The sequence below is a fragment of the Aegilops tauschii genome, chromosome 1, assembly GCF_002575655.3.
Source record: "Aegilops tauschii subsp. strangulata cultivar AL8/78 chromosome 1, Aet v6.0, whole genome shotgun sequence".
NCBI lineage: Eukaryota > Viridiplantae > Streptophyta > Magnoliopsida > Poales > Poaceae > Aegilops > Aegilops tauschii.
The window spans coordinates 437,984,679-437,992,020 of NC_053035.3; the positions used below are offsets into that span (position 1 = coordinate 437,984,679).

General features: G+C 47.7%; 1 pseudogene; it reads left to right on the forward strand.

The window, feature by feature from the left end:
- Nucleotides 1–310: 310 nt before the first annotated feature.
- LOC109743835 (uncharacterized) lies at nucleotides 311–2,608 on the forward strand (annotated as a pseudogene).
- The last annotated feature ends 4,734 nt before the right edge of the window (nucleotides 2,609–7,342 follow it).

The window sequence follows — 7,342 nt, forward strand, 5'->3', positions numbered from 1 at the left end:
TATAGGGTTACTCCTACGGTCCTACCTCTATCTATCCTCCGGTCTAGTATTGACAACTATACTATCACTTCTGCTGTTCTGCTACCGGCTGGCGAGCACCGAGCTTACCATGCGTCGTCTCGTGCTGAGACCACTCACAGTGAATATCTCTGTCCGGCCGGCTGGAGTATACTTGACGAATGGAGTAGCACGTAGGTATCGTACGATCCATGGTAAAAAGGACGGGCCAGCGCGAAAGCTGCTCATCATTTAGTTGCTGCCAACGAGCACCACAAGTTGTTCTCACCACTGCGAGCAGCGAGCGACCTCCCAGTGTAGTACTAGTCAGCTATCATCAACAGGAGCAGCTCTTCCCATCCATCTAGGGTTTACACGCAGATTATCAGTCGCCGCCCGCCAGCTCCCTCTCTCCCGCAGCTAGCGGAACTTCGGTGTGCACGGAGGCAATCGGCCGGCCGGGGCTCGCTCGCGTTCTTCCTCAAAAGCTCAGGCAGCCAGGGTCACTTCAGCTCAGCTCGCCGCCGCGCCCTATTAATTCGAGGCGATCTGATCTGCGGGGAGAAGCTGGCTTCCCGGCTGGCCGACGATTTCTCATGCTTGTAAGTTGCGTTTATAATTGCTTTCTTGGTGGATCTGCCCAGATTCTGTGATTTCCCGGAGTGTTTCGAGCTCCTTCTTGAGTCGTAGATCCTCAGATTAATTGGCTAGGGTTGCACTTGCGCTTGGAATCCTGGACCCACATGGAAATCTCAGATGATCTCGATCTGATTTTGAAGCTCCCGTGGTTTTCAACTTTTTTTCTTCCTTTTCCCTCTCGCGGTCTCGCCTCCTGTGTCCTGTCGCTCTTCACTTGGTATTTCCGGCATATGTTGCTAATTTTCTGCCCGGATTTGATGCTTACTAAATGAGTGTACGCGAGGAGCGAGGATGTAATTCAACTAAATCCTTTCAGCAGGTTTTCAAAGTACATATATTTCCTTAATTGCTACTACTAGCAAGCTCACTAAACTCAGTCAGTTAGTGCAGGTGTGAGCCTGTGATAGCAGCGTATGTAGGTTCATTCATCCATAAATCCGTGTACAGTGGACAGTGGTTGTAGACTGTAGTGCGATGGATACATGCCGCTACACGTACGGACGGCTACAGTATCCTTGCCACAGCGTTCTTGTTTCGATGCGGCGCTTTGTCTGTCACTATGTGTGGCGAATAAAGCTGCAAGTGTTCCTCAGTGGCTCAGTCAGTGATGCTGAAATCAAGAATCGATTGATATGATCTACTACTACGACAGGGCGAGCACATACGCACTGTGATCGATGCATATGCAGCAGGCCATATCATCATTACCTTATGCTTGATCAATCGACTGCAGGTGCATGCGACGATGAGCGCCTTGAGATGATAAGCGCCGGCGACCATGGGAACGACCGCCGGAAGTTCGAGCCGGCGGCGGCCTCGCGGCACTGGTCGGCGTCCACGGAGTCGCGGATCGTGCGCGTGTCGCGCGTGTTCGGCGGCAAGGACCGGCACAGCAAGGTGAGGACCGTCAAGGGGCTGCGCGACCGCCGGGTGCGCCTCTCCGTGCCCACGGCCATCCAGCTCTACGACCTCCAGGACCGCCTCGGCCTCAGCCAACCCAGCAAGGTCGTCGACTGGCTCCTCAACGCCGCCCAGCATGAGATCGACAAGCTGCCGCCGCTCCAATTCCCGCCGCACGACGACGACCTCCTGCTCTCCGCCCACCACCACCACCATCACCTGCAGCCGACCTCCTCCATGACGTCCATGGCCATGGCGCCGCCGTTCTCGCACGCCACCGCCACCGCAGCCGCGGCGTCCATGATGGTCGTCGACGGCGACAAGGCGGCGCAGGCCCACGACGGGGGCGGCGATCTCAAGGGGTTCATGAGCCTGAGCAACTCGCTCGGCCTGGTCAACGGTGCCGGAGCCGCCATGCCGACGCTGGCTGCGGCCCAAGCCGGGTCGTACCACCACCACTACGCCGCTCATGAGGCTTGGAGCAATGGCGGCAACAATGTCCACGAGCAGCTGGGCGGCCATCGCTCTTCGCCTCATGTGGTGCCTCACCACGGCTTGCCGTTCCCGTCGCTGCTGTCCTTGGCCCCGGTGTCTCAGTTCGTCTTCTACACGCCGGAGGGCGGCTTCGCCATGAAAGACGTCGCCTCCGATGGTCAGTTCCCCGTAGACAACCTCGGCGATTCGCAAGGCCAGCTCTCGCTGAGCTCGCGGGGAGAAGCTTTCTTCACTCAGGAAGCCAGGGTTGATCGATGAATCACCTACGTCGTGGGCATCTGCATGGTCTCTAGCTGCTCCAAGAAGGTGCTTATAAATTAATAATCCATAATGCTCTGAGGAGCAGTATTTTACTGTCTTTATAGGTAAGTTATGCTGTGATTTAAGAATACTTGAGTGGGGATTATTTGGGAGTATTGGGTGTGATGATCAAGTTAAGGTTTTTGCAGCCACTGTGCAATGCAATTCGTTGCTTTTTTTACTACAAGAAGTAATCGTTCATGTATTGACTGGCTTTGTGTAATAACGATCTGGGATTTTGCTTGGGAGTCTCTGCTTAATAAGTTCATTTTTCTCTTGTGAGTTTTGTATCTCCATTAATCTATCTTTGTAATATGATTGGTGCGTTGTTGTTTGCAACTCTTTCATGTTCTTACAATCCTCGCTTTGTCGTTGGGGTTATACATGATTAATTGGGGAGTTTCAATTTGTATGACTCTTTTCACAAGGACAAAAACAATTTCAAAAAAGTAACATAAAAGTATACTTATTTTGTGCCTACTCTTTCGGGAAACCACCCTCTCATTCTTTAATTATCAGAATGGTCATATCCGAGTTTATTTCATCATTTGGAATTTGAACTTTATATCTTTGACTTGTTTTTAGCTTTATTCATTACTATTTATTTAGCTCATCCCATAGAATTGAAAGCATGGTTCACTCCTACGCCACCCAATATAAACGGGACTAGTGTGATTTGTCATTTAAATGGATCATTCAAGATTTTGTGACCCACAGTTGGGCACACAGTGCCAATTCGATCGGTTGCAGTCCTGAACATATTATATATGATATTTAAAATTATAGTTGAATAAAACCTATAATTCCTATAAGCAGTTAAGCATAGTGCTTTAACAATTTAATAAGAATTTAAAAATAAATTAAAATAGAATGATTTAATTGGTACACCAGTTTTACTGAACATTTTGCCTATACAATGCTTGTTTGACCAAAATAGATGTTACAAAGTGCACAATCAATAATTAGCATCTGATGCACATAACACTAGGAGTGCTATTTTATTTAGCGAGGTAAAACAGTTTCACCAATGTTAAAAAATATTTCATGGTTGAATTTTTAATAATTCATGCATATATAATCAAAGAAGTAACAATCAAAATTATATCAAAGGCTTTGCAAAAGAAAAACATCATTTATTTTGAAGCGTTTGAGAAGGAAAATGGCTTGATTTTAATCGGTGCTTTAACAATTTGTTGAGAAGCTAAAGAAATGTAATAGTTTGTTTTTAATTGGTGCCCCATATTTGAACAATGGTTTGCAACTGATCAATAAAACAAGATATAATTTTATCAAGTAAAAAAATGCCGGTGTTATTAAAAATACTTGCTTAGTGATATAACTTTTTATTAGCACTTACGTGTAATCAAATAAGTAAAAACCAGAGTTGCATAGCGAAGATTTTGCAAAAAGGAAAACACCATTTGTTTTGAAGCGCTAAAGAATAAAAGAGTACACATTTAATACATATTTTATTTTTCATGACAAGAATATATGTGTTTGTTTCACCAGAAAAATATGTGCAAGTACTCCCTCCGCTCCTTTTTACTACACACATAAGATTTGTCTAGAGTCAAACTTCTCATATATTTATATGAAAAAAATTCAACATCTATGATACAAAAGTTATACATTATAAAAATTAAATTCATGACATATCAAATGAAATTAATTTCGTATTATGAATATTGATATTTTTTTATAAAGTTGATCAAATAAGAAGTTTGATTTCAGACAAATCATATATGTAGAGTATGTCTTGCGAGCAAGAAGTGTGTGCTTTTACTGCTGTGATGCATAAATTAATTAAGGTGCCAAGAGAAAACAACAAAGGCTGTGTTATTTTCCTTGAAAGGCGGAGACTACAAAGGTTGTCAGCTTGTGAGAGCATCTACAACCGCTATACCAAAAAATCGACATCAAAACGCCCGCGGACGCGCCTGACGCATCCGATGACAATGACCGGACATCACACAAAACTGTCCTCCACAGCCATGAAACTTAAACTTCATACCTCAAATCCATAATACACATTCAAATAAAAGCCTACATACTATGTACATAGGTAAAACTACTCATCGTCGGAGATCTCGACGATGTCCATTCCCGATGCCGGGTTGACGGTCCTGTGGAAGCTCCGGCACCTCCTCCGCCTCCGTCTCGGCGTCCAGTTCAGCGAATAGCGCCTCCGTCGCCACCTAGCCTCGACGCAGGCCTCGTCCTGCATGAACTCGAGGATGGCGGTCCGCTCCACCATCTCCATCGCTTGGGCGGCCTCGTCCTCCGCCTCCGCATCCGCCATGGCGTAGCCCGCATCCCCCTACTCCTTTGGCTCCGCAGCCTCCTCCTCTATGGGCTCTGGCTCCGGCTCCTCCTCCTCCGACGGCTCCGGCGAATCCGGAGGAAGGCCGGTGGCAAAACGAGGAGCCCACCTCGCCTGATCTGCTCCAGCAGCTGCACCTGGCGCTTCGGAGTGAGCATGGTGTAGGTGATGATCCGGCGCCTCGGCATCGCAAGTGGCAGACGGAAGTGGAAGTGCCGGCGGTGGAGAGAAGAAAGGGGAAGAAATGGGGCAGGATAGGGTTCTGCTGGCGCCGTCCGGCTTAAATAGCCGGTTTCCTCCCTCAGACGGCACGCAGGAGTGGCGCCACGCGGTGCGGAGCGGACTAGGCACCCATCAGACCAGCGATCTCTCCGTGTCCTGGCGTGGACCTTACCGTTAGTTCGACGTGGCGGGCGTGCCCGGGCGCGTTCGGGCCTTCCTATATCCGCCTCAGATTTGAACCGGATATGAGGAGTGTCAGTCAGTCCAGCCGTTTGGGCCGGCTATGAAAAGACCGGTTAGGCGTTTTTGCTTCCGGAAAATGACGGGGCAGCGGGTATGGGGTACGATTGTAGATGCTGTCATACCCATGCGTCTCATTTTGGATTATTCAGCCAGGTTCACGTCACTAGCCTTCAACAAGCTAGTTGCCCACGAGGGTAACGGCCCGGCCGTACGAGGTCGACCAGCCCACTTGAATGCCAAATTAAGCACCGTAAAACCTCTCCCACTCGCCGCCGTAGGACCAGAATGGCGTCATCCTCGATCGACCTAATTTAAGGATGGAAGGAAAAATGTGAAGGGCTTTGCAGTTCATGGCACTGATGCATCTGCGAGGACGCATGGGTGGAATACACATGGATGTCTGAATTCTGAAGTGAGCAACATGCGGCTGGTCGACGGCTAGCTCACCCGACCTCAACGCCGGCCGGCCATGGCAGCGAGGCTCGGAGCAGAGCGCCGAGTGGCCATGGCTAGCCACGTATGTGGGGCAGAATGAGCGAGCAAAAGTCGATCGAGTGCGTCGCTAGACCTTGGACTTGGATAGATACCACTGCAGCTAGCAGCACATGCGTAGGAGAAGGACTAAAGCTATAGCCGGCCCGCCCTGCATCAGCATGCATAGGCCTGTAGCCACTGCACTGCAGGTCTGCAGCTAGGGTTGCATGCATGCGGCACTTGAGGAGCTGCACTCCTGCGGTGCTAATAACATTGGGCCGGGCAAAAATAACCACAATGCAGGAGCCGTATGTAGGTCTGCAAATATGAACGCCATCGCTATAAAACATGCAACGCTCAAAGCGACTAGTACGACTGACTCGGTGGAAACGTGCATGTGCATGGTGTTGGTCTTTGCACTGCACGCGTCAGTCCATGCATGTGCGTTGTGCGTGGTACACCGTACACGAGATGTGGGTCGCTGCCTATACGCTATACGGGATGTGTGTCGACGATCAGTGCCTCACACATCACTGCATATGCGCGGCGCAAAACAGTGAGGCTAAGCTAGGCGCGCCGATAGCAGTCTAGCATAGCACCGGTCAGGGTCCGCGGAATTGTGTGGAGTACTAGGTACCTCCCCACCTTCACATCATCAACAGGAAGCTATGGCTATTGCTGGGTACTGCCTATACGTGACGGGGCCTGAGATCTAGTATCATCTGCGCGGCAGCTCACAGTGGAAGACTGGCAGTTCTCATCGCTGTCTTTAATGCCGTGCTTGTGATTGTCCTGTCTCTTAAGAATTCATGCATACAACCATCGCTCGGTATGTGGCGTTCTTGGGCCTGGGGGCAAATCGAACCGAGAAAGTCCTTCCGTTTTACGCCACTGGATAGGTAGGTGGCTGCTCTCCCCCGCAAACAAAAAGGTAGGTGGCTGCTCAAGGATATGACGAATGCTCGTATCTATCCCCCCCTGAGAATGAAAAATTTGTATTACTAAACCACAAAAAGATTACAATCAGCAGAGGCTTAGCTCAACCGCAATAGAGGGACAAGAGCCGATCCAAGTCATGGTTCTACCCTCACCACGAGCGAAATTTGCTAGACTATCGCTAACCTTATTTTGCAAGCGGCTGACATGAATAATACAATTTTCTCAAAGAGACAAGAGATATCTAATCTCTTTAACTAAAGAAGCATAAATCGATCATCTTGGTCTCGTACTTGGATCAACTTAACTGCAACTGATGAGTCCAACTCAATAATAACCGGGAATCTATCAAGCCCTTTCCTGTGAGTTTCAATTATACCATAAGGGTGTTCTTGGGATTCCTAAAAAATTTACTCACACTATTTCAAAATATAAGGTGTATTACTTTTTTGAAAACTCAAACCTCTTTAAGTTTGATCAAATTTGTAGTAAAATATATCAAAGTCAATAATATCAAATCGATGTCATTAGATTCACCATGAAATAATTTTCCATACAATTTTTGTTTAATATTATGGATGTTGATATTTTTTACTCTGAACTTGGTCAAAGTTGCAGAAATTTGACTTTCCAAAACAACTAATACCCCTTATATTTCCGAACTAATTGAATATTTAGTTTGGCGGGTGGGGAGATGATTGAGTGTGTTTTATGTTTATTTGTAAATAATGCGGTGTGCCTTTCGTGGTGTGATTCTGTGTTATCCGCTAATCAACCCATATTTATGTGGGAAAATTTGTACATCGGTGGCTACAT